We start from the raw sequence: 26,674 nt of genomic DNA on the forward strand, positions 1-26,674 counted from the left end.
GACTCAGGTCTTGCATCAAACTATTAGCTCAGAGTTGGAGAGAGAGAAGAGGGGTATTCTCAAGAAGAGCTGCATATCATGTCCAATTTGATATGAGCAAAGAGCAAAAATAACTTGTGTTTTAACAGATGACCATAGGTAGAGATGAAATTGAGAATATCAGCACTCTATGAGTTCTGTAAAATTGTAATGAAATTTGGGCTTCCAAGAGATGTGGAATTGCTAATTTGAATCAAAATATCCAGATTGCAAGGGACAATAATGCTCCAAATGATATCTGTTACACATTTAAAATTACTAGTTCATCCAGAGTTAAGATGGCAGAGATGTAGGGAATCCTAATTTTGCCAGGTCCTTTGAATTCAGCTAAATAGTTATCAAATCATTCTGAACATCTCCAAAATTAACCAGAAGTCTGAGAAAACAATTGCTACAATTCTACAAATAGAAAAATGACCACTTTTTGCAAGGTAGGAGGTGAGAAGATGTAAATTCAAGGAGATATATTGGAAGATAAACTGCCCTGGGGAGGGAGCCAGCTTAGGGAGTGTACTGATCTGTTATAAGCAGCAGAGCACAAAATTGGAACTTTTAGAAGTCTGCTACAATGAGGGATGTCCCTCCTGAAAGGTACTCAGGAGGAAAAGTGGATTGAAATCCTAGGTGGGATAGTGTGGTCTCAGCACCACCCCACTCAGTTCACAAAAAGAATGGGGGTGACTGAGTGCAGCAGAGTTCCCAAGCATTGGAATGGGGAAGCCAGGTGCAAACAGCCAGTCCAGGTGCTGGCTTTCTGCTGGGTGTTGTCATAAACTGTGAACTGCATCACCGTGAGGCTTGGAGCAGGGGCCAAGCCAGAGGCAGACCATGGCAACTACCCCCACTCACCCATCCAGAAGGAGGAGTGTGCAGGTGCACACCACAGGAGTCCATAAAATATGGAGAGTCCAAAAGAGGTTGCATGCCTGAGATAAAAATTCTTAGTCCCAGTCTCAGTGAACACAGAGTGTGGGCAGAAACCAGGGAAACAAGAGTGATTGACTGCTCTTCTATGAGGGTGATTTGAAGAGTGGGTCTGAACTTCCAGCTCTGGACCTAGAGATCAGAGCACCACCACTTCATTCCCCAAATCAGTGCTGAAAGCTTTCAGGCAGAAAAACAGCACCACATTGTGCAAACCGGGACCACTTACACTGAGCCTGACTCCCTGGCAAGGGGTGGTGCATTCCCACCTGGGGCAAAGACACCTGAGAATCAAAGCAACAGGCCCCTCTGCCAGAAGATCACAGGTACATTCAGCTAATAACAAGTTTACCAATCATACAGAACTGAAACCACTCCAGCACTAGAGCAAAATAGTATATAAAATTTGTGGTTTTTTCATATTATGCTTTAGTCATTCAGTTTTATATTTTTTTCCTTTTCATTTATTTCCTTATTTTATCAATTCTTTTTTAAACTCTTTTTTAATGCTCATTTTTACAATTACAGTTTTTATATATATTTTCATTTTTGGTTTTCCTTCACTGTTTTCAATTTTATTTTTGTAAAATTGAGTGTAAACACAACACACACACACACATATATGTTTTTCTTTCTTTCCAATTTTGGCATCTAGTTCTGTCTAACAAACAGACCAAAATACACATAGGATCTAGTTTATTGTTGTGTTCTGTTCTACTTCTTGTTGGATTTTTTTCTCTCTTCTTTTTATTTCTGTTCTCTTATGATTTGTTTAGTTTATATATTTCTGATGTTGTTTTTGATATTTTTGTATTTTCTCTCTCTTTCATTTATTATTTTCTGGGTATAATGATGAGATAGAAAAACTCACCCAAAAGAGAACAGGAGGCAATACTCACTGCCAAGGATATAATCAATATGGATATAAGTAAGATGTCAGAACTAAAATTCAAAATGTTGATTATAAAGATTCTAGCTGGGCTTAAAAAAAAGCATAAAAGACACTAGAGAAGCTCTTTCTGTAGAAATAAAAAAAAAACTGAAATTTAATCAGGTGGAAATAAAAAAGGATATCACAAAGATGTAATAAAAGAATGGAGGCCCTAACCAGTAGGATAAATGAGGCAGAAGAGAGTCAGTGGTATCCTGATTGACCCTTCATTCTCCAATAGGATTCTCTTTAACCTCCATGTATTTGATCCTTCCAAATTTCCTCTTGTGATTGAGTTCAAGTTTTAAAACATTGTGGTCTGAAAATATGCAGGGAATGATCCCAAACTTTTGGTACTGATAGAGACCTGATTTTGTCAACCAAAATGATGAAGAATAAGGAAGCTGAGAAAAAAAGAGATAAACAACTACTGGAACACAAGGGAAGGGTTCAAGAGATCAGCGATATCATAAGGAAAAACAATATTAGAATAATTGGGGTCGCAGAGGAAGAGGAAAGAGAGAGAGTAGGGGAGGCAGAAGGCTTATTTGAACTTCCTTAATCTGGGGAAAGAAATAGTCATTCAAGTCCAGGAAGCACAGACAACCCCTCCCCCCAAAGTCAGTAAGAATAGTTCAATACCTTGATATATTAGAGTGAAACTTGCAAATTTCAGAGATAAAAAGAAAATCCTGAGAGCAGCTAGGGGGAAAAACACCTGTAACCTAGAAGGATAGAAACAAAAGACTGGCAGCAGACCTGCCCAGAGAAACCTGACAGGCCAGAAAGGACTAACATGAAATATTCAGGGTGCTAAATGAGAAACTATGCAGCCAAGAATACTTTATCCAGTAAGGCTGTCATTCAGAATAGAAGAGATAAAGATTCCAGGACAAACAGAAAATAAAAGAATTTGTGATCACTAAACCAGCCCTACAAGAAATAGTAAAGAGGATCCTTTGAGCAAAGAGAGAGTCAAAAATAATAAAGATCAGAAAGGAACAGAGACAATATCAGAAACAGTGACTTTACAGGTAATAGAATAGCACTAAATTACTATCTTTCCATAATTACTCTGAATGTAAATGGACTAAATGCTCTAATCAAAAGACACAGGATATCAGATTGGATTAAAAAGAACAATAAAACCAAGATCCCTCGATATGCTGTCTACAAGAGACTCATTTTATTTTTATTTGTTTAAAAGATTTTATTTATTTGAGAGAGCAAGCAAGCCCACAAGCAGTATGAAAGGGCAGAGGGAGAGGGAGAAGCAGACTCCCTGCTGAGCAGAGACTCTGATTCAGGGCTCAATCCCAGCATCCTGAGATCATGACCTGAACCAAAGGCAGACACTTAACTGACTGACCCACCCAGGTGTCCCAAGAGAGTCATTTTAGACCCAGATTGAAAATGAGCAAGTGGATAACCATTTATCATCCTATTGGACACCAAAAGAAAGCTGAGGTAGCAATCCTCATATCAGACAGCTAGATTTTAAACCGAAGACTGTAATAAGAGATGAAGAAGGACACTATATCATAATTAAAAGGTCTATCCAACAAGAAGATCTAACTATTCAATTTATGCCCCTAAGATGGGAACAGTCAACTATATAAGCCAATTAATAACAACATCATTTTATCCTAAAGCAACAGAATACATATTCTTCTCAAGTGCACACAGAACATTGTCCAGAATCAATCACATTCTGGGACACAAAATCAGGTCTCAACCAGTACCAAAAGTTTGGGATCATTCCCTGCATATTTTCAGACCACACTGTTTTAAAACTTGAACTCAATCACAAGAGGAAATTTGGAAGGAACAAATATGTGGAGGTTAAAGAGAATCCTATTGGAGAATAAAGGGTCAACCAGGATATTAAAAAAGAATTTCTTTAATTCTTCATGAAACTAAAAAACTCATGGAAACAAATGAAAATGAAAACAACTCTTCAAAACCTTTGGGACGGGGCAGCCGGGGTGGCTAAGTGGTTTAGCACCGCCTTCAGCCCAGGGTGTGAGACTGGAGACCCGGGATCCAGTCCCGTGTCAGGCTCCCTGCATGGAGCTTGCTTCTCCCTCTGCCTGTGTCTCTGCCTGTGTGTGTGTGTGTGTGTGTGTGTGTGTGTCTCGTGAATAAATAAATAAAACCTTAAAAAAAAAAAACCCTTTGGGATGCAGCAAAGGTGGTCTTAATAGGGAAGTATATAGCAATACAAGCCTTTCTTAAGAAACAAGAAAGGTTCTCAAATACACAACCTAACCTTACATCTAAAGGAGCTAGAGAAAGAACAGCTAATAAAGACTAAACCCAGCAGGAGAAGAAAAATTATAAAGGTTAGGGCAGAAATCAATGAAATAGAAACCAAAAGAACAGTAGAATAGATCAACAAAACTAGGAGCTGGTTCTTTGAAAGAATTCATAAGATCAATAAATCCCTGGCCAGACTTACCAAAAGGAAAGGAGAAAGGACACAAATAGATAAAATAATGAAAGAGGAGAGCTCAAAATCAACTCTGAAGAAATACAAACAATCATAACATATTATGAGCAGCTATGTGCCAACAAATTAAGTAATCTGGAAGAAATGGGTGCATTCCTAGAAACATCTACACTACCAAAACTGAAACGAGAAGAAACAGAAAACCTGAACAGATCCATAACCAGCAAAGAAATTGAAGCAGTCACCAAAAATCTCCCAATAAATAAAAGTAAAGGACTGGATGGCCTCCTAGGGGAATTTTACCAAACAATTTAGGAAGAATTAATTCCCATTCTTCTGAAGCTATTTTAAAAAATAGGAATGGAAGGAAAACTTCCAAACTCGTTCTATGAAGCCAGCATTATCTTGATCCCCAAACCAGACCAAGATCTCACCAAAAAGGAGAATTACAGACCAATATCCCTAATGAACACAGATATCAAAATTCTCACCAAGTTACTAACCAATAGGATCCAACAGTACACTAAAAGGATTATTCGCTACAATCAACTGGGATTTAATCCTGGGATGCAAGGGTGGTTCAAAATCCACACATCATTCAATGTGATACATCACAAAGGATAAGAACCATATGATCCTCTCAATAGATGCAGAAAGAGAATTTGACAAAATACAGCATCTTTCTGGATTAAAACTCTCCACAGTGTAGGGATAGAGGGAACATACTTCAATATCATGAAAGCCATAAATGAAAAACCCACAGCAAATATCATTCTCAATGGGGAAAGCTCTCAGCTGAACACAGCAGGAACACGGCAGGGATGTCCACTCTCACCACTGTCATTCAACATTGTACTAGAAGTCCTAGCCTCAGCAATCAGACAACAAAAAGAAGTAAAAGGCATCCAAGTCAGCAAAGGAGTCAAATTCTCACTCTTTGGAGATGATGAAAGACTCCACCCTAAAATTGCTAGAACTCAAACAGGAATTCAACAAAATGGCAGGATATAAAATCAATGCACAGAAATAAGCTGCATTTCTATTCACTAACAATGAGACAGAAGAAAAAAAATGAAGGAATTGGTGCCATTTACAATTGCACCAAAAACCATAAGATACCTAGGAATAAATCTAACCAAAGAGGTGAAGGATCTGTACTCAGAAAGATATAGAATACTTACAAAAGAAATTGAGGAAGACACAAGAAATGGAAAAACATTCCATGTTCATGGATTGGAAGAACAAATATTGTTAAAATGTCTATGCTACCCAGAGCAATCTACATATTCAATGCAATCTCTATCAAAATACCATCAACTTTTTTCACAGAGCTGGAACAAATCCTGAAATGTGTATGGAACCAGAAAAGACCTGGAATAGCCAAAGGAATGTTGAAAAAGAAAACCAAGGCTGGTGGCATCACAATTCAGGATTTCAAGCTCTATTACAAAGCTATAATCATCAAGACAGTGTGGTACTGGCACAAAAACAGACACATAGATCAATGAAACAGAACAGAGAACCCAGAAATGGGCCCTCAACTCTATGGTCAACTAATCTTTGACAACACAGGAAAGAATATCCAAAGGAAAAAAGGCAGTCTCTTCAATAAATGGTGCTGGGAAAATTGGACAGCCACGTGCAGAAGGATGAAATTGGACCATTACCTTATACCATACACAAGAACAGACTGAAAATGGATGAAAGACCTAAATGTGAGCAGGAAACCATGAAAATCCTAGAGGACAACACAGGCAACAACCTCTCTAACCTCAGCCACAGCAGCTTCTTGCTAGACATGTCTTCAAAGGCAAGGGAAACAAGGCAAAAATGAACTGTTGGGACTTCATCAAAATAAATAGCCTGTGCACAGCAAAGGAAATAGTCAACAAAACCAAAAGACAATCCACAGAATGGGAGAAGATAATTTGCAAATGTCTTATCAGAGAAAGGGCAGGTATCCAAAAATCTATAAAGAACATCAAATGCAACTCTAAAGCAATCTTGCTTTATCTGATAATTTGAAGTCAGGTAAGTTAGAAATTTTATCTGACAATTTGAAAATCAATTTTTTTCTGATTATTTCCTTTATAATTATAACTTTATAGGATATATTCAATCCACTGTCCTTAGACAGTACACTCCACCTCCTCATTGTGAGCAATATGAAAGTAGTGTACGTGCACATTTCCTCCTTCCACTCCACCAGCCAGTTTTATTTGATTACATTTTTCTTATTCTTTTAATCTTGTATTTTTAGGTATATTTTTACTTCTGTTACTTGATGTGTCATTTTTACATTTGTCTCTTGACCCTCTGCTAAGAAGTCATCTGACTTACACAATCTGTTCTTTCTATGTGCTAGATAGAAATATATCTGTTGATAATAGTACCCCTGATCTCGGAATAATTTTTGTCTACTATTAATATAGCCAGTTCAGATTTCTTTTGATAGAATTTGTATGGAATATCTTTTCCCATCATTCTACCTTCATTCTTTTGATGCCTTTGTGTTTTTATTTTTTATTTTTTTAAAGATTTTATTTACTTATTCATGGGAGACACAGAGAGAGAGGGGCAGAGACACACAGGCAGAGGGAGAAGCAGGCTCCCTGCAGGGAGCCCAATGCAGGACTACATCCTTATCTTTAGTCAACAAAATGTGCCAAATACCATCAAATTGTATCAAGTGGGCAGTTTCTGTTGCCGCCCTCTGGGTTCCTCTAGTGCTTTTCCACCAGCCTGTTAGGCACTTTATGTCATTTATTACTATTACAGAACATTTCTGTGATGTTAATTTAAAAGCCTTCTATATAATTTAGTACACAGGCCACTTGTGAAGGCTTGACTCAGACTTTATGATAAAAAACATTTATCATGTGCTATTCCATGTAAGAAGAATTTAAACTCTCCTCTTCATTAGACCTGCCTGCAGTAGAACTAAAATAGCTTTTCCGGAATGGGAGCACTGATTTGGAAAGATCATGAGCAGTCAATTAAAGAGGAATGTAATTGAATACTTGAAATGTAAATTAGCTTGTAATCTGACTTTGAAAATAAAGCAAAAGAAAAGCTCCCCACCCCCCCCTCCAAAGGCCCTGGACTGAAGGCGGTGCTAAATCGCTGAGCGCTGCCCCGGTCCCCCCACCCCCCGACCCCCGAGGCTGCCCTGTCTTTGTTTTTTAAAGTGTCACTCATAACATAGTATACAGTGTGGGCTTATTTTGTTGTTTTGCTTTTTTAATCCAATCTCTACTTTTTGATTAGAGTGCTTAGTACATTTCTATTTGAAATAATTATTGATAAAATGGATTTGATCTGCCATTTTCCTCTTTGCTTCCTTTTTGTGTTAACTAATTTTTGTTCTTCAGTTTCTCCCTTTGTGACTTCTTTTGTTTTAATCAGATATTTCTTCCTCCAAATTTTAATTTCCTTATTGGCTTATAACTATATAGCTTTGCATTATTATTTAGGTGTATCTCTAGGTATTATCCACATGCTGATCACATAACAGTATATTTAACGTCAAATTATTTTTAGTAAAACAGGAATTTTTGAAACTGTAGGGTTCTATTTATCTAGTCCTTTATGTGGTTGTTTTACACACACACAAATTTTGATCCTCTATTATTAGATTCATACACATTTAGAATTATTACGTCTGCTTAGAGAATTGACCCCTTTGTTATTATGTAACACTCCTTTTTATCCTCAGCTTTATTCAGAGATCTCCATTGCATGAATTAATATAGCCACTCAAACTTTTTTGATTAGTTTTAGCATAATATATCTTTCTCCACCCCTTTGCTTTAACCTACCTGTATCTTTATATTTATCTCTTCCTTTACTTATGTAGATTTGTGTTTCTGAGTTATACCATTTACCTTTTCCCTCAAGAACTTCTTTTATCATTTCTTACAGAATAGGTATTTTGGTGATGATTTCCCTCGATTTTTGTTTGTCTTAAAAAATATTTCTCCTTCACTTTTGAAGGATAGTTTTGCTGAATATAAACTTCCATGTTGGTGAGTTTTTTCTCTTAACATTTGAATATTTTATTCAACTCTCTTCTTGATGGTATGGTTTCTGATAAGAAATTCAGTATAAAAAAAAGAAATTCAATATAGTTCTTTTTCTTGAAGAGGCAAGTCATTTTATTTCTCTAGCTTCTTTCAAAATTTTCTCTTATCTTTGCTTTTCTGGATTTTGAATATGATATGCATCATATACGTTTTTTAAGGGTTGGCATTTATTCTTGCTTAATGTTTTCTGAGATTCCTGGATCTCTGTTTTGGTGTCTGTCATTAATTTTGGAAAGGTTTTGGCCATTATTTAAAATATTTTTCTTGGGCAGTCCCAGTGGCCCAGTGGTTTAGTGCTGCCTTCAGCCCAGGGTGCGATCCTGGAGACCCCGGATCGAATCCCACCCAAGCCCCCTGCATGGAGCCTGCTTCTCCCTCTGCCTGTGTCTCTGCCTCTCTCTCTCTCTGTGTCTCTCATGAATAAATAAATAAATCTTTAAAAAAAAAACTATTTTATTTTATTTATTTTTTAAAGATTTTATTTATTTATTTATTCACGAGAGAGACAGAGAGAAATGTAGAGACATAGGCAGAGAGAGAAGCAGGCTCCATGCAGGGAGCCTGATGTGGGACTTGATCCCAGGACTAGGATCATGCCCTGAGCCAAAAGCAGATGTTCAACCACTGAGCCACCCAGGCATCCCTTAAAATATTTTTCTGGTGTGCCTGGGTGGCTCAGTTGGTTAAGTGTCTGCTTCCGGCTCAGGTCATTCATGATCCCAGGGTCCTAGGATCCAGCCCCACATGAGGCTCCTTGCTCAGCAGGGAGCCTGCTTCTCCCTCTCCCTCTGCCTGCCATTCCCCCTGCTCGTGCTCTCACTCTCTGTCAAATAAATAAATAAAATCCTTAAAAAAGAAAAAGAAAATATTTTTCTTACTCAGTTCTCTCTTCTTCTGGTAGTCTAATTACATGTATGTTATAGTTTTTGAAATTGTCTCACAATTCTTGAATATTCTGGGATTTTCCTTTTCATGCCTTCTTTCTCTTTGTATTTCAGTTTGGAAATATTCTATTGATCTATCTTCAAACTCACTGACTCTTTACTTGACTGTGTGCAGTTTACTGAAGAGCCCATGAAAGGCGAATGCCTGTTACAGTGCTCCTTTTGATTCTTAGAGTCTCCATCTCTCTGCTTACATTACCATCTATTTTTTGCATGTCTAATTTTTCCATTAGAGTCAACAACATAGTAATCATAGTTATTTTAATTTCTCTAACTGATAATTTTAAAATCTTTGTCATATGAATTTTAAGATTTTATTTATTCATGAGAGACACACACAGAGAGAGAGAGAGAGAGAGAGAGAGGCAGACACACAGGCTGAGGGAGAAGCAGGCTTCATGCAGGGAGCCTGATGTGGGATTCAATCCCAGGACTCCAGGATCACACCCTGGGCTGAAGGCAGGCACTAAACCGCTGAGCCACCCAGGGATCCCTGTCATATGAATCTGATAGTGATACTTATTTTGTCTTTTCAGACTCTGTGTATGTGTGTGTGTGTGTTACTTTTAGTATACCTTGTAATTTTTTGTTGAAAGCTGGACATATTGCATTGGGTAACAGAATTGAGGCAGATAGGCCTTTAGTGTGAGATTTTATATTAATCTAACTAGAAGTTGATCTGTCTTTAATGCTTGCTGTTGTTGTAGGTGTCAGAGACTTCAAACTCTTCTAGTGTCCTTATTTCTGGTTTCTCTTTTGCCTTTGGGCTCCCCATCTACTCTTCCTTAGGGACAGTCTGCATCTTTCAATTTTTTCAGCTATAATCCATTGTTATCATACTGGGGCTTTGCAGTTGTGGAGGCAAAGTGTAAGGTAAGAAAAACACTTTATAATCTTATTTAATCTCAGTCTTTTCATGGGTCTGTGCTTCTGGGCTGTGATCTTCATTAAGTATTTTATAGTTTCCCCTTCCTCCATCCTTGGGTGGAGGCATCTGTCAGACCCAGGAGGGGATATTTCTTGGCCTTACACCATGAGAACTTGGTGGGTTTTCTGGAGATAAAAATCATGAAAGGGTAGGGTCTCCCCCACCCTGGCCCCAAACTGTGGTCATCAAGAGTTTCTCACTGTCATGTAAGTCTACACTCAGCCTCTGGCCTAGCAAATTGTCAAAATTATTTAAGTGTCTCTACCAGTTCACTGGCTTTTGCTCAGAGTAACTGGATCTTTTGTGACTTCTGGAATCCCCTGTCTCTCCAGATTTGGGGCTGGTAGTTTGCTGTGCAACCTCGGTGCTTTGAAGGGTCCAAGAGAAATCATTAAATTTTTATTGTTGTAAAGCTAGAAGAGATGACTTCTAAACTCTTCACATTTCTATGCTGACAGAAGTCAATTATTACCTTCTATGTAAGATTTTATTTTCTCTTGCTGCTTTCAAGATTTTCTCTTTATCACTGATTGTTTGCATTGTGGAGGTCTGTAACAGAATGTGGTTTTCTTTGTATTTATCCAAATTGGGGTTGTGGAGCTCTATCAGATAATTAACCAAGTATTATTCATATTTCACCAGATATGGGGAGTTAGTAATTTTTCTTTTCTTACACATTTTCTCTCTATATATCACTCACTCACTCACTCACTCCATCAACTCTTTTTTGCTCTCCTTCTTTTGGGATTAAAATAAGCATTATGTTGGATTATTTGGTATTAATAGGCCTCTGAGGTTCTATCTTTTTCTTGTTTTTCTTTTTGCTCTTTGGGTTGGATAATTTTTATTTATCTTTTTTCACCTTTACTGATTTTTTTTCTGTCATCTCCAATCTATTGAGCCTATCTAGTAAATTTTTTTTGTTTTAGTCATTGCATTTTTTCAGTTTTGAAATTCTTATTTAGCTTTCTTTTTATAATTTCAATTTTCTGGGATGCCTGGGTGGCTCAGCAGTTGAGCATCTGCCTTTGGCCCAGGGCATGATCCCAGAGTCCTGGGATAGAGTCCCACATGGGGCTCCCTGCGTGGAGCCTGCTTCTTCCTCTGCCTATGTTTCTACCTCTCTCTGTGTGTGTCTCTCATGAATAAATAAATAATATCTAAAAAAATTTTCAGTTTTCTGTTGAAATTCCCTATTTGTTAATTCATTGAACTCATGTTTCCTTTTTGATCATTAAAAATCATTGTCTGCTGAATCTAACATCTGGGCCCAATTTCAGCAAGGGTCCATAAACTGCCTTTTATCCTGAATGTAAGCCACCCTTTCCTGTTTCCTTGCATGTCTGGTAGTTTTTGGTTGAAAACTGGATGCTATGGGTGATGTGTTGTGGAGACTCTGCATTCTGTTATATTCCTCTGAGGATTGTTGGATTTTGTTCTATTAAGCAGTTAACTTACCTTAATTCTAACTATAAGCTTTGTCTCCCATATAGAGTGTAGCAGCTGAGATCTCTGCTCAGCATTTTTCAGTTTCCAGCTGCTGCTTTCATAGACTTGCCCCTTGGAGTGTTCTCTACCTTTGTAAGACAAAATAAGCTGAAAGTTTGGAAAGACTCAGATTCTGGGTCTTATTGTCTCTGAGGCTTCCTTGTTTCTAGCTGATCTGCCAGCCCCAGCTCTGCTCTCTGATACCACAGGCATTAAGGCTTCTGCCTTCATGCCATATGAGCTGCGTGTGAGTTGGAAACACGTACAGTCAAAAAAACAGCTATTGCACATATTGCATTTGGTGCAGTTCTGTCTTTCAAGAACACATTCCTCTCTCACATCTGCCTGCTATTTCTTTGAGCCCCTTGGAGTCTTTCTTACATATGCATAGCTTAGCAGTCAGGCAAAGATTTGGGTAGAATTTATACTTATATATGGGGACCTACGCTGTCTGTGGCTCTTTTGCTTCTAGCATTTCCTTCTAACTTTCCAGGTGTTCTGAAACCCTCAGCTCTATCTTTTGACTCCTTAGGTCCATGAGGCTTCAACATTCTCCTGTCTAAGCCACTCATGTTGGAGAATATACAGTCAAGAGAACAGCAAATACAAATCTTATCCAGTGTGGTTCTATCTTTCAAATGTAAATTCTTCTGTTGTTTCTACCTCCCATGTTTCACCAGGACTGCCCCCCAAAACCAGCAGTATGTCTCCCATGCGTGCAGTTTAGCAGTTAGTCAGGGATTTGAGAAATGTTTATATTCATATTTTGGGGTTCATTCCTTCTGGAACTGTTCTGAATTCAGGAAATCACACCTAAATGGTCTTCTGTTCTGCCAACCCTAAACTTTATCTTCTACCACCATCAGCCAGTAAGGCTGTGATGTTCAGCAGCAAGATTTTTGGGTGGGACAGAAAGTATTCACAGCCAAAACAAGCTACAAACTTACAACTCTTACTCTTGCAGTCAACTTTCAAGAGCAAATTCCCCTACAGTTTCTGCCTGTCTTAGTCACTTTCCAATACCTTCATTCAAGAGGTTAAGAAAAACAAAACAAAACAAAAACCCAAAAGGTTAAGAAAGAGGGCTTTATTTTTTATTTTTTATTTTTTTACTTTTTTAATAAAACTTTTTGTGGGAGAGCTTGCTGGAAAACTTTTGCGACAGGCATTATTGGAAGTCCCAAAGAGCTGTTTTGTTTTGTTTGCTATTTGCCTTTAGCTTTTCCTCTTTTTTAAATTGTAGTATCTTGATATTAATTCTATAATTTTTCTTTTTGAATACCTGTCTTTGAATGAGGTAAGTCCTTCCTGTACCAGTTACTTAAAGGAGATTCATCTGGGAAGGGGGGACAGTAATTTTTCTTATCCTGCAGAATTGAGTATGATTTACTTTTTCCTCAACAACTGAGGTTGGTGGCTCAGGGCTGTTCACAATGCTATCTTTCTCTCCCACCCTGTCACACTGACAGAAAGCTCTCTAAAAATGTGATTTGTCTATATGATTCCTTGTTCAGCCACCATTTCCTCTTCTTTGCCTTGAAATCAACTGAATAAAACTGCTGGTTCCTGCCAGCAGTCCTTGCCCATTGTTGCACTTTGCAACTCTCTTTTTAAATTTTTTTTTTAATTTTTTTAAATTTTTATTTATTTATGATAGTCACAGAGAGAGAGAGAGAGAGAGAGAGAGGCAGAGACACAGGCAGAGGGAGAAGCAGGCTCCATGCACCGGGATCCCGACGTGGGATTCGATTCCGGGTTCCCAGGATCGCGCCCTGGGCCAAAGGCAGGCGCTAAACCGCTGCGCCACCCAGGGATCCCCACAACTCTCTTTTTAAAAGTCTGCATATTTTTAATTGAAGTATAGTTGACATACAGTGTATATTAGTTCCAAATGTACAGCACAGTGAATCAGCGTTTATATACATTACAAAGTGATTACCATGATAACTTTTGAGCATACTTTGCACTTTTTTGCACTCCTAATTGGCCTTCATTGTTCAACAGCCCTTCCTGCTATTTTTTTATTTGGGCTTTCTAATGTTACCTAGTTTTGTCAAAGATGATGTTGGCATAACTACTTCTTGGTCTTTTTGTTTCTTTCGGTTGGCTTCCCGGAGGAACTGAAAAAAACAAAACAAAACACTGAACTATACCACCTAAAACCAGGAGCAATCACTAAAAGTTTTTGAAACTTTTTACTTTAAGGTAATTGTAGATTCACATAGAGTTGTAATAATGCAGAGAGATCCCCGTGAACACTCAGTTTCTCCAATGATAACATCTTGCAAAATTATAACAATATGCAACCAAGACACTGACAGTAATATAATCAAGATACAGAACATTTCCACCACCACAGCAGTCCCTTTTGTATCCCTTTGATAGCCACACTCACTTCCATCCCAACACCATGTGCTTATTTGCCATCTGCCATTTCCTCTTTAGTGAAATGTCTCTTCATGTATTTTGCCCATTTTCTAATTGTTTGGATTTTATGGTTGAATTTTGAGATTCTTTATTCTGTTTTCATATATATGGTTTGAAAATATTTTCTCATGGTCTGCAGGTTGTCTTTTCATCTTCTTCACAGGGTCCTTTGCGGAGCAAAAGTTTTTTATTTTGATGAATTTCATTTTATTAATTTTTAATTTTGTGGATCATGATTTGTCATCAAATCTAAGAACTTTTTGCCTCACCCTGGATACTGATGACTTTCTCCCTTTTTTTTTTTAACTAAAAGTTTTATAGACTTACATTTTACATTCAAGTCTGTGATCCATTTTGAATTAATTTTATATAAGATGTGAAACTTCTGTAGAGGATTTTTTGTTTTGTTTTTGCCTATGAATATCCAGTTGCTGAAAAGGTGATCTTAACTTCATTGAATTGTTTTTACACTTCCGTCAAAATTAGTTGAGGGTATTTTGTGGGTCTCTTGTGAGTTTTCTGTTCTATTTTATTGATTTATGTGTCTATCACTTTGCTAATACTGCAGGACTGTGATTACTATAGGTAAATAATAAGGCTTAAAAATTGATTGACTGGGATGCCTGGGTAGCTCAGTGGTTGGACATCTGCTTTTGGCTCAGGTCGTTATCCTGGGGTCCCAGGATGAGTCCTGCATCAGGCTCCCTGCATGGAGCCTGCTTCTCCCTCTGCCTATGTGTCGGCCTGTCTCTCTCTGTGTCTCTCATGAATAAATAAATAAAATCTTTAAAAAATAAATTTTTAAAAATTGATTGATTCTTCCCATTTTATTTATCTTTCTCAAAATTATTTTACTTGTTCTAGTTCTTTTGCTTCCCTTATCCATACAAAAAGACAAATCTTGCTGGAATTTTGAAAGAAGTTGCATTTATTTATTTATTTATTTATTTATTTATTTATTTATTTATCTATCTATCTATCTTTGGGGGGGTTACCAAATTACTTATCTGAAGGAATGATACAAATGAAAGAAGCAGATGTTTTGGTACAACTTATAGAAAAGGTGAAGATAACCCCAACATGCATGCACAGCCTAAGAAGTTGCATTTAACAATTATATATCAAACTGGGGAGAATTGACATTTTTTACTGTTTTGAGTCTTCCAATCCACAAATATGATATGTTTTCTATTTATTTAAATGCTTTGTGGATTTCAACATACAAATGTTATACATACTTTGTTAGATTTATAACTAGGTATTTCATTTTATTTTCAGTGATTAAAATGGTATTGCATTTTTAATTCTAGTGTCCATATGTTTACTGTTAGTATATAGAAATACATTAGATTTTTATTTGTTTATCTTGCATTCTGTGACTTTGATGAATTCAGTTATTTGTTATAGGAAACTTTTGGAGATTCCAAAAGGCTGTTTTTATGTAGGCAATTATGTCATCTGTAAATAGGGACAATTTTGTTTCTTCTCTCCCAAACTACATACCTGTTTGGTTTCCTACCTTATTGCACTGCCTAGAACTTCTAGCATTATATTGACCAAGTGATGAGAGCAGATATCCTTGCTTTGTTCTTGATCTTAGATGTAAAATCTTCAGTCTTTCATTATTAGGTATAATGTTAGGTGTAGGATTTTTGTAGATGCTCTTTTTTAAGTTGAATAAGTTTTTCATGAAGTATAGAAAACTCACCTCTCTTTATGTCCCATTTTTGCCCTATTTATAAGATAATATTCTTAAATATTTACTCTGCATCCATTTAGAACCACATCAGATGCTGTTATAAATTTTACTTCCAGGGTCAAAAATAAATCTAGAAAACTCAAGGGAAGAAGGAAAGTATATTGTATTTACCCATATTTTTGCTTACCAAGTTCTGTCTTCCTTCCTGATGTTCTCTCAGTTTAGAGAAATTCCTTAGTTCATTCTTCTAGGGTATATCTGCTGGTGACAAATACTCTTTGTTTTCCTTCATCTAAGAATGTCTTGGTTTCTTCTTTATTCTTGAAATATATTTTCACTGCATATAGGATTCTAGGTTGACAGTTCTTTTATTTTAGCGCTTTAAAAAGTTGCTCAACCTCCTCCACCCCATGGATTCTGATAAGATACCCTCTGCATTTGAATTGTTTTTCTACTAAAGGTAAAGTGTCATCTGTCTCAACACTTTTCTTTGTCTTGAAAGAAAGTTCAGAAATTTGACCATTATGAGTCTTGATATAGATTACTTTGGATTTTCCTCTTTGATGTTAGTTAAGCTCCTTGAATCTGCAGGTTTATGTCTTTCATGAAACTTCAGCCATGATTTTTTTTTCTAGAATTTTTTCATCCTTGGATTTCTCCTCTCCCCCTGAGATTCTGATGATGCGTATGTTAGATCTTTTTTTATTTACCCACAGGTCACTTAGGCTCTGCTCATTTTTTTTTCAATTGTTCAGATTGGATAATTTCTCGTTTCATCTTCCAGTTCACTGATTCCTTCCTCTGTCCCCTGCATTCTTCTGATGAGCCCATCCGAGGCTTTTTATTTCAGTTACTGTATTTTTCATTTCTAAAATTTCCATTTGGTTGTGCTTTCTGTGTTGTTTGGTAAGACTTTTTTTTTTTTTTTCATTTGTTTCAAGCTTGTTGAAACATTTTTATGATGCATTCTATGACTACTTAAAATCTCTGCCGGGTAACTCTAATATCTCTGTCTCTTGGTCCTGTCACCTATTAATGATCCTTTCTTCATTCAGTTTGAGATATTCTTGGTACTTGGTGTGCTGATGATTTCCTATTGAAAATTGGACATTTTCATATTATTTTAGGAGACTCCAAATATTATTTAAATCTGATTCAGGGGGCACCTGAATTCATGAAAGACACACAGAAAGAGAGGCAGAGACATAGGCAGAGGGAGAAGCTGGCTGCCTCTGTGGAGCCTGAAGTGGGACTCAATCCCAGGACCCCAGGATCACGCCCTGAGCCAAAGGCAGATGCTCAACCGCTGAGCCACCCAGGCATCCCTAAATTTAAAAATCTTAAAAAAAAATAAAAATAAAGCTTCTGATTTAGTTTCTGACACCACTCCAGAAGGAAGAAGGTAGAATGTCAGGCAGGAATAGTAATCCAGGTTTCCCTCTTTAGCTTCTGTTGAAATCTGAGGGTTTCTGTTGGGGGATGCGTGGAGTTCCAGCTCCCCAGTAGGCCTCCACTGCTACTTTCCGGGGTAGCAGGGTTACAAGTGTCTTGTTACAGTTTCCCCAGTGTTCTCCAATGGCACTAAGAGATGGGGAGGTTCACTGAGGCCCTCCAAGGATGAAAGTTTCTGCTCCCTATTCAGACTTCTTTGATACAATGCCCCCATAGGGGGTGGGGAGTTGGGTGTCTCATTACAGCCCAATGAAGGTAGAAGTCTGGGCTCCCCACTGGGCCTTTGTTGGCATGGGTAGGGATGAAGTGATAATTTTTTCTGAGAAGTTTGATTAAAGTAGAGTTGTTATTACCTAAAAATTCTGTCTTGCTAAGCTGCCCCTTTCCTTGTCCTTTACCTATCTGTGCACACTGAGCTTAAGAAGCCAGTAACCTGGGAATACCAAAGTTTGCAATATATTAACATAACAGTGTGTAATGCCTTATTATATTAGTTTGTTAGGGTTGACATAAGAAGTACCACAGACTAGGTGGCACATACAAGAAAAATTTATTTTCTCACAGTTCTGGAGACTAGAAGTCCAAGATCAAGGTGTCAGCGGGATTTTTTTTCCTAAGATCTCTCTCCTTGGCTTGTAGATGACTATCTTCTCCCTGTGTTCTCACATAGTTATATACATGTGACCCTGGTGTCTTTTTATGTACCCAGCTTTCTTCTTCTGTTAAGGACACCAATCATATTGGATTACAGTCCTCTCAAATGACCTCATTTAACCTTAATTACCTCTTTAAAGATCTGTCTCCAAATACAGTCACATTTGGAGGAAGTTAGAGTTAAGACTTGAACATACAAATTTTAGAGAGTAACACAATTTAGCTCATGACAACTAGGGTCTAAAGGTCTCTGGCCTATCTGCCTTCTTTTCACCTTTTGGAGTCATTTATAATTGTTTATATATAGTCCAGGATTTTTAGCTGTATTTAGTGGGGAGAATAGTGAAGGGTATGTGTACTCTACCTTTCTGGAAGCAGAAGTCTCCCATTGAGTTGTCAGACTATTAAAACATATTTGATGGCCTAAGTAGATCTGAACTAAGGCCGAGGAGCAGAGCTCCTTGCAATGGATCTCTTAGAACTCTCAGGCAATGAGGCTTCTGAAAGGTGACTCAGCATAAAGGAAAAGAGTGACCAAAAAAAAAAAAAAAAAAAAAATCAGAACTAAGGTCCAAGAGTCAATAGAGTGTTTTAGTAGTAAAGTTGCAAAGAATAAGGTACTACATGACTTGGGAGATAAAATAGAGGGATCACAACTAGCTAGAGGACCAAGAAAGGCTTGGTTTTGAGCACATGACTAGAACCTATCCAAGTTACCCATCCCAGGGCTGTGGGCTCACCTTGGGAATGGCTGTAAAGTGAATCTAAGGAATTCTAATACTTGGAGAGGAAGACCACTTTTGCTGAGGATCAGGAACTCAATACAGAGCGTGACACAGAGATGAAGCCAGTTCTTAGCCAATTGAATGGTTGTTGCCTTGGCAAGCTGACAGGGTCTGCACCAAGGCCAGCAGGGTCCATGCAGCAACACCTCTGGCAATAGCAGATGACCTGTTACATTGACCAGAGTGACTTCCAAGCCCAGGGCCCCTAGACTTGCAGCCCTGGTGCCCATGAAACTAAAATCAGAAGATACTGGAGGTTCAGCTGGAGTGGCTGCCCTGATGGCTTTTGGGGCAGGTCCAAGCTTCCCCTGCCCCCATCAGGCAGCAGCCAACTTCTATGAGCATGCCTAGGATTTCTCACACAAATATCTGGGAGAGTTTATCCCCTGGAAAAAGCTGCATTTCCTGCTAGTCATGTAAGTGGCTACAGAAACATCAAGATTTATGACACTGATGTAAAAATGACCTGACTTGTAGTTAGTGGGTACATTAAGGGAAGCACATTAGTCATTATTACAGCCCTTGTCTGAGTCCCTGGGCTATGGCCAGGAGGGGAAATGTGGGTTTTAAAAATGAAAACATCATTTCTTATGCAGGAAGTACTCCAACACCTCCTGTTTCCTCACAGTCCTTCAGCCTGTCTGGTTGCTACCTTGTCATAATGTTTGAATTAGAATGGTGAAATGTGCTGTAGAAGTGCACAAAAGGGAAACTTCTCTGGAACTGAAAGATATCTGCTGGGGTCAGCAAAACATATCCTGATTCCCACCTTCATGTTCAGAGAGCAAAAGGAGAACTGGACCTTCACATGGTCTGCGGATGCACGAATCACTGACCCTGGAGCACATGTGTATCTCCTGTTCATGAGCATCAGCCCTGCAGTCCCAGACTCCAACTTAGCACTTGATGGAGATAAAGGATAGACTCTCCCCTTCCTTTGTTGCATGGAAAGGTCCTCCTCAAGGAATTAGGGTGAACTACACTTTGTGGATCCAAGGTCTCTAACAAGATGAAAAGAAGTAACAACACTGTATCTGTTATCTTGGGCATATTCCTTAGGAAGAAGAAAGTGGTACCATTTTGGTGGCAGTAGATAGGAGCAACTGCCTACCGCCTGACATCGTTGATTGTATTTAAAACTCAGATCATTTTTGGCTCTGGTTTTCTTTTCTAAAGGTTGTCCCCTTCAGTTACTACCTATAGCTTAAAGCCAAGACCCTGTGGAGGAGACCCTACATTCTTGTACTCAATATTGTTTTAATGCTTGACCATTCCCTATTTTCAAGCAATAATGTCTTTAGTGTTTAGAGTAATCTTCCTGAAATGCAAATCGGATCTTGTCACCCAGGGATAGATGCCTGATGTCTGTGCCCTTGTGATGTATACACCTTTATCAGCATGCTTACTGTATCTTTTAAAATCCTGGTGTGCTTATCTGTCTTCTCTATTTGGCTATGAACTTAACAAGGACAGGGACTGCCTATGACTTGTCTTACAATCCTGACACATGTCCAAAAACCTAACACATAGGTAGCCCTCAAAAAAATGCTTGTTAGTTGAATGAAAGATTGACTAAATTAGTGAATGAACAATCCATGATTTTTTATTTTGAAGGACAGTTTACCACGGTATCACTTGCTTATTTCCTAAGTGTTCAGACATAAAGATTCAATTAAATTCAGTAAATATTTATCAGACACTTATGTGCCAGACCAGTGCTAGTGCTAGAGACACAAAGATAAAGAAACACACTGGGAGGGACCCTCAATTAGCTCCCAACCTGGAAAACTGTGCTTCCTGCAGCAGATAAATACAGGTAAAATAGCCTTACATCAGACTGGGTCAGTTTTTCCATCAGGATGGTTCAGTCCAAGTCAGGTTCTCTTGCTAAATGAGTTATGAGAACTATAGCTGGCTCTTTCCAGGTCATGCTCCCAGACCAGGAAGCAGGTCTAGGCTTGCTAATGCAGCTGTGTGTCCTGCCACAGAGTTGCAAGAGGAACCAAATGACCCTGGGACAAAGCAGAAGGTGGTGTGGCTGGAGGGAACTGGGGAGGACTGGTAGAGAGATGGACTACACTTCCCTCAAAGCTCTAGCTGAGATGTGTGGGTATTAGGAGGGACTCTGGGTTTGTCTTTCAGAGGAGTGTTGATTGAATTATGGGGATACCAAAGCCTGCAGAGCCACTAACAATGTCACCAATGGAAGGGAAGGCTTTGTCTCCTAAAATATTACCACGGTCTGTGACAAGGATATAGGACCCTTTCCAGCATCTCAAAAATCATATGAGGTAAAAGGATATTGATTAGAAAGGGTCTTTTTCCATTTGCATTGTTCCTTCAGAAGCTACTAGGAACTGTTATAGATTTAGGTTTAATAAGGAAGATGGGAAGGTTATCAGTCCACTCAATCTTTTAATGTATAAGTCTTTTTTTAAAAGATTTTATTTATTTATTCATGAGAGACATGGAGAGAGAGGCAGAGACATTAGGCAGAGGGAGAAGCAGGCTCTCCATGGGGAGCCTGATGCAGGACTTGATCCCAGGACCCCGGGATCATGACCTGAGCCAAAGGCAGATGCTCAATCACTGAGCCACCCAGGCGTCCCCAACATAGGAGTCTTATTATCTATCTCCTTTCTTTAGTCTCCCCCTGCACTCCACTAGTGTCAATCACAAAGTTCAGAAGGGCAGATACATAGCCATAGGAGAGCCAGACATAAGCCAAGCGCCAGTTGGGACATTTAGTCCCAGATGGGAGAGTGACCAGAGGTGAGACTCAATCTGTGGTGTAAACATATGACAAAAGCCCTCCTGGCCTCCTCTTTGCTGGAGGTTTTGAGACAGCAAGTGCACCTTGATGAGAGAGAGACAGAGACAGAGACACTGAGAGAGATGGAGACAGAGAGAGAGACAAAGAGTCAGAGAAAGAGAGACAGAGAGAGAATTAGAGAGAGGAGAGAGCAGGGAGGGGAACTCTCTGGAAGTCTGGTATCATTCTGTCATGTTGCATCATCATCACAAAGAGATTAAATCTGAAGTAAAAAATGGCAAAGGCTCAAAGAAAATAAGTCACGCAGACTGAGGAATGACCTAATTAAAACACCACTCTCTCTGCTGCCATGTTCTATTTATAGCTGAAATATGAGCATTCCTGACAGGAAATATAAATTATAGCAAACCTAAGACTTTAAGGCGGCAGGTTCAGGTTTGCTTAATAAATCATCTCTGTGCTCATGAAGTGGGATATTTTTATTCATATGATTTTTCCATGTTAATGAAACTGTTAGTTCAGATCTCCTTTCTGCATGAGGTGACATTCATCGGATGTATTATTCAGGGATTGAGTGGAAAGGAGGAAAGAGTCCTCTTGTATGAAACCTTTAGCTAAATACACACAAACTTTATGCATCCCCCATTGTCCTCAAAATATACCTCAATGCTCATTCACGAGGTTGGTTTTTCAGGTTATTTTATAGCTGCTATTTTCAGATATCATTATAAATAATTACGTTTTACTGAAAACATCACAAAAACCAACCAGTAAGAAAAACAAAACCTTGAAAGCCTTATCTTAAACGTTAAGAGAAAAAAAGCAGAATAGATAACTTGTGAGTAAGCAGACCTACATTTCTGAGACCCCGGTACTGGAGACCTGGGTGAGGATGCCAGCGAGTCCCTCGTTGTTCTATGAGCTGGGACAGAATGAATCTTTCAGGGAAGATTGCTTCATGGTTTTTTTTTTTGGAAAAAATATTTAACAGACCCTCTCAGTGCTTTGTTAAAGTGTTTTTATTATGATGCATCTAGGGATCCCTGGGTGGCGCAGCGGTTTGGCACCTGCCTTTGGCCCAGGGCGCGATCCTGGAGACCCGGGATCGAATCCCATGTCGGGCTCCCGGTGCATGGAGCCTGCTTCTCCCTCTGCCTGTGTCTCTGCCTCTTTCTTTCTGTGATGGGACTATCATAAATAAATTTAAAAAAAAGAAAACTTTATTATAATGCATCTAAAAGATGTGTTTAAGACAAGATTTGAAGTCTAAATGTCACTGTGGAAGTATTTTTAGATAAGATTATTTCTTAGATCACTAGACTGAGTACAGCAGGTGACCCTCCATAATGGGGGGAGGGGGCTTTATCCAATCAATTGAAAGTCTTAAGAGAAAAAAGACTGAGTCCCCCAAGGAAGAGGAAATCCTGCCTCCAGATGGCTTTTGGACCGGAGGTGAACCATCAACTCTTCCCTGGGTCTCCAGCCTGCAGATCTCAGACTTGTCAACGTCTCTCTCGGTTCCTCCCACCTCGTGCGCGCGCATGTGGGAACACACATGTTACACACACACAAATATATCCTATTGGTTCTGTTTCTCTGAAGAAACACACACGGCTACAAGTTAAATACTTCAAGCTATAAAACCAATAAAATCAAAGGAACAACTCTGACATAATATGACAGATATTAGGTCGGTGGTCTCTGATGTTGGGTTTCATGGTGGAGAAATGGCTTTTCTGGACTATTTCAATATTTCATCTGTTCTTATATTTGACTTTATTTTTTTTTTAAGATTTTATTTATTTATTCATGAGAGACACAGAGAAAAAAACAGAGACATAGGCGGAGGGAGAAGCAGGCTCCACGCGGGAAGCTGGATGTGGGACTCGATCCCCAGGACTCCAGCATCACGCCCTGAGCCAGAAGGCAGACGCTTAACCACTGAGCCACCCAGGCCTCCCTTATATTTGACTTTAAAAACACCAAAGCCAGGGCGCCTCCGTGGCTCAGTTGGTTGAGTGCCTCCAGCTCGGGTCATGATCTCGGGGTCTTGGGATCCAGGCTGGCATTGGGATCCCTGCTCAGCAGGGAGTCTGCTTCTCCCTCTCCCTGTGCCTGCTGCTCCCTGCTTGTGCTCTCTTTTTGTGTCAAATAAATAAATAAAATATTTTTAAAAAGTAAAAACACCAAAGCTAATCAAAGTTGTTTCTATGAATGTACTGTACAAAACTATATAAATAATGAAGGTTTTTGCAAGTCTTAGAAAAATAGAATTTATACTTAATTAAAATTTTGCCAATAAGCAATCTTCAAATAATAATTTTGTAAAGCTGTTTTATTCATTGGAGGATAAAATTAACAATGTTGCATTACTTAAACCTACATGAAATATTATCTCACACAATTATTGCTGAAACTGGGAAGAAAAATATTCTTCACATAAATAAACTGCTTTAGTAGGCATATACAAATACAAGACATTTAAGAACCCACTCTTTTTTTTAAGGACTTTTATTCATTTATTTGAGAGAGAGAGAAAGAGTATGAGTGGGGGGTGGGAGAGTGGGGTGGGGGGGACAAAGAGAGAGAAGCAAACTCGCTCCATCCCAGGACCCCAGGATCATGACCTGAGCCCAAGGTAGACACTTAACCCACCGAGCCACCCAGGCGCCCCAGTATAACAACTCTTAAACATGACCATGGTATCGATTGCCAGAAAGCAGAATCTTTGTAAGCAGCATGCTTATATTCTCATATGCTATAGCTAATTAGATTCTTCTACCACTTTATTCAAGCTGTTGCAAATCATTCATACAGTGTGCCATGATAACATTTGGACTATAGCTCACAAACTTCACAAATGCAAATGCAGCCACTAAAAATTCTTGCCAGTACTCATTTATAAGCTGGTCCACCATATATTCTAGAATTATACTTTTTGAAAAAATTATCACTGAAATGAAAGCACCATATATTTAAAATATCCTATTTCCTTATGCGTAAATAACTCTTCTTTTTGATGTCTTTTTTTACAGAGAGAGTGTGCATGTGTACTCATGGAGAGGGAGGGGCAGAAGGAGAAGGAGAGAATCTCGAGAAAACTCCACGTCCAGAGCAGAGCCTGACTCAGGGCTCAATCTCAGGACTCTGAGATCATGACCTGAGCCGAAATCATGAGTCAGATGCCAAAGACCGAGCCTGCCAGGCGCCCCCCTCTGCTAGCTCTTCTTATAAGGACATGAATCCTATTCAATTAGGGCCCCACTCTTATGACTTAATTTAACCTTAATTACTCCAAATTTAGCCACTCTGGGGTTAGGGCTTCAACATATGAATTTTGGGAGGACATATACATTTAATCCATAACAGGCTGTTTCTGTTTCTTGGCTTTTTTGAATAATGCTGCTATGAAAATGGATGTACAGCATGGGTTTGTTTTGTGCTGAGAATAAATTCTCGAAATCAAATTTAAATTTAGAAGCAGCTCAAATTAAGGTAAAAAAATCATTCTGCAATTTTTATCTTTGAAAGTCAATCATCTAAATGCATTGAGTGACGGTAGGGAATTTCTCACTGACACCTTCTGGTGAATTGGATGGTTGCAGAATGAAGGGTTGGTGCCCTCGCTGCCTGCTGAGTGCAGCTTTCCCAGGGGTCTGACTAATCTTAGCTCAACTCACAGGAGACTCATCAGGAGCATGCAGGCTCCTGCATGTTTGCTTCTCTCTGTCTGTCTGTCCCTCCTCGCCCCCACTCTCCCACCCCCCACTCTTCAGATGGGTGAAGGATGAATTACAACAGATCATCAAAAGGGACAGAGACAAAAACCACTCCAGGGTCTCAGGGACTAAAAGTGGGGCCTCCTCATCACTGAGGATCTCTTGGTCTTTCTGCTCTGCTTACCTCCACTTGGCTTCCTTTTCCTTTTTCATTCTCCATGACAGAATCCAGAATAATCCAAGATCTGACAGCAAAGAGACTCACCCCATCTGCTCCAGCAGAAAACAGACCAAAAGCACAACAAAAAACCCATCCCCTAACTGGCTTGGTCCTGGACCAATCACTGTGCATGGTGACCGGCCACATGTCCACCCCTGTGGCCAATGACTGGATCTGTTGACAGAACACATGCAGGAATGCAGCAAAGACAAGATAGCACTGTGTCTTCAGGGAAATATAATACACTATACAAATGTGACTTACTATTAATAATCATTTTTAGTTTATTTGATACTCAGTTTCCTCACCTTTAAAATGGGAAAACCTATCCCCTCCCATCAGTGGGATGATTGGGGGAGGGTTGCTGCAGGGAAGAGGAGAGCATCCTGCCCGGCCCATCCCTGTGCCCCTTGCCCTCAAGCCTGTCACCATTGCCTCTCCCTCCTGTTTGTGCTCCTTCCCCAATTTCATGAACCATTTCATGAGATGCTGAAAAAAAAATTAAAAAGGAACATGGGAAAACATAATTCCTCTCTATCTTACAAGGTTATTGGGGAGTTTCAATGAGATAATGGAGGTGAAAGCACTTTGTGATTATATAATATATGCAATATGGGGCATTTATTACTGGTTAGGCAGTGTATTTCTTCACTTTATGGACAGAAACTAAGTGAAAAGAAAAGGTCATGAGAACCCACGATTCTAGATTGAAATGACAACCTATTCATTCAGTGGCTGTTTCCTGGACCTTTCAATAGCTAGACTACTTTAATTTTCCTCCTGGCTTTGTAGGAACAAGGCAACCCAAAACTCTTCCAGTCTTTGGGCTCTTTTGCTGCTCTCTTGGATGGATGCTGCATGAATGTCCACCACGTGCAGCTGTCTGAGGCCAGAACGGGAGACCATCGCACATGCTGATTCTGCTCCTGTGGCCTAGTGGCCCATGGAAGAACAAGTCATTGCCCAGGCAACAGCAATGCCTTTCTTGCCTCATTTGTGTCAGAAAGGACCAGAAAGGCAGAGGTTATTGATGACGGAAGGAGTCAGAGATGTGCTCTAGTTCAACTTCCTCATTTTATTGACAAAGACCCTTGACCTCTGTCACAGACGCTGCTGAGCCGCTTGGCTGCCTCTGAGTTAGTCTGTGGCTCCGGTGGATG

At 39.1% G+C, this 26,674-nt stretch overlaps 1 long non-coding RNA gene across 1 annotated transcript in view; it reads right to left on the reverse strand.

Moving 5' to 3' along the window:
* Positions 1–25,573, reverse strand: part of LOC111095694 — a 39,283-nt gene extending 13,710 nt beyond the window's left edge. Inside the window, exon 1 of the long non-coding RNA XR_005357540.1 lies at positions 25,479–25,573. This is a non-coding gene — a long non-coding RNA (uncharacterized LOC111095694). The remainder of the gene's footprint in view (positions 1–25,478) is intronic.
* Positions 25,574–26,674: the final 1,101 nt, after the last annotated feature.

This window comes from Canis lupus, chromosome 4 (assembly GCF_011100685.1).
Source record: "Canis lupus familiaris isolate Mischka breed German Shepherd chromosome 4, alternate assembly UU_Cfam_GSD_1.0, whole genome shotgun sequence".
Classification (NCBI taxonomy): Eukaryota; Metazoa; Chordata; class Mammalia; order Carnivora; family Canidae; genus Canis; species Canis lupus.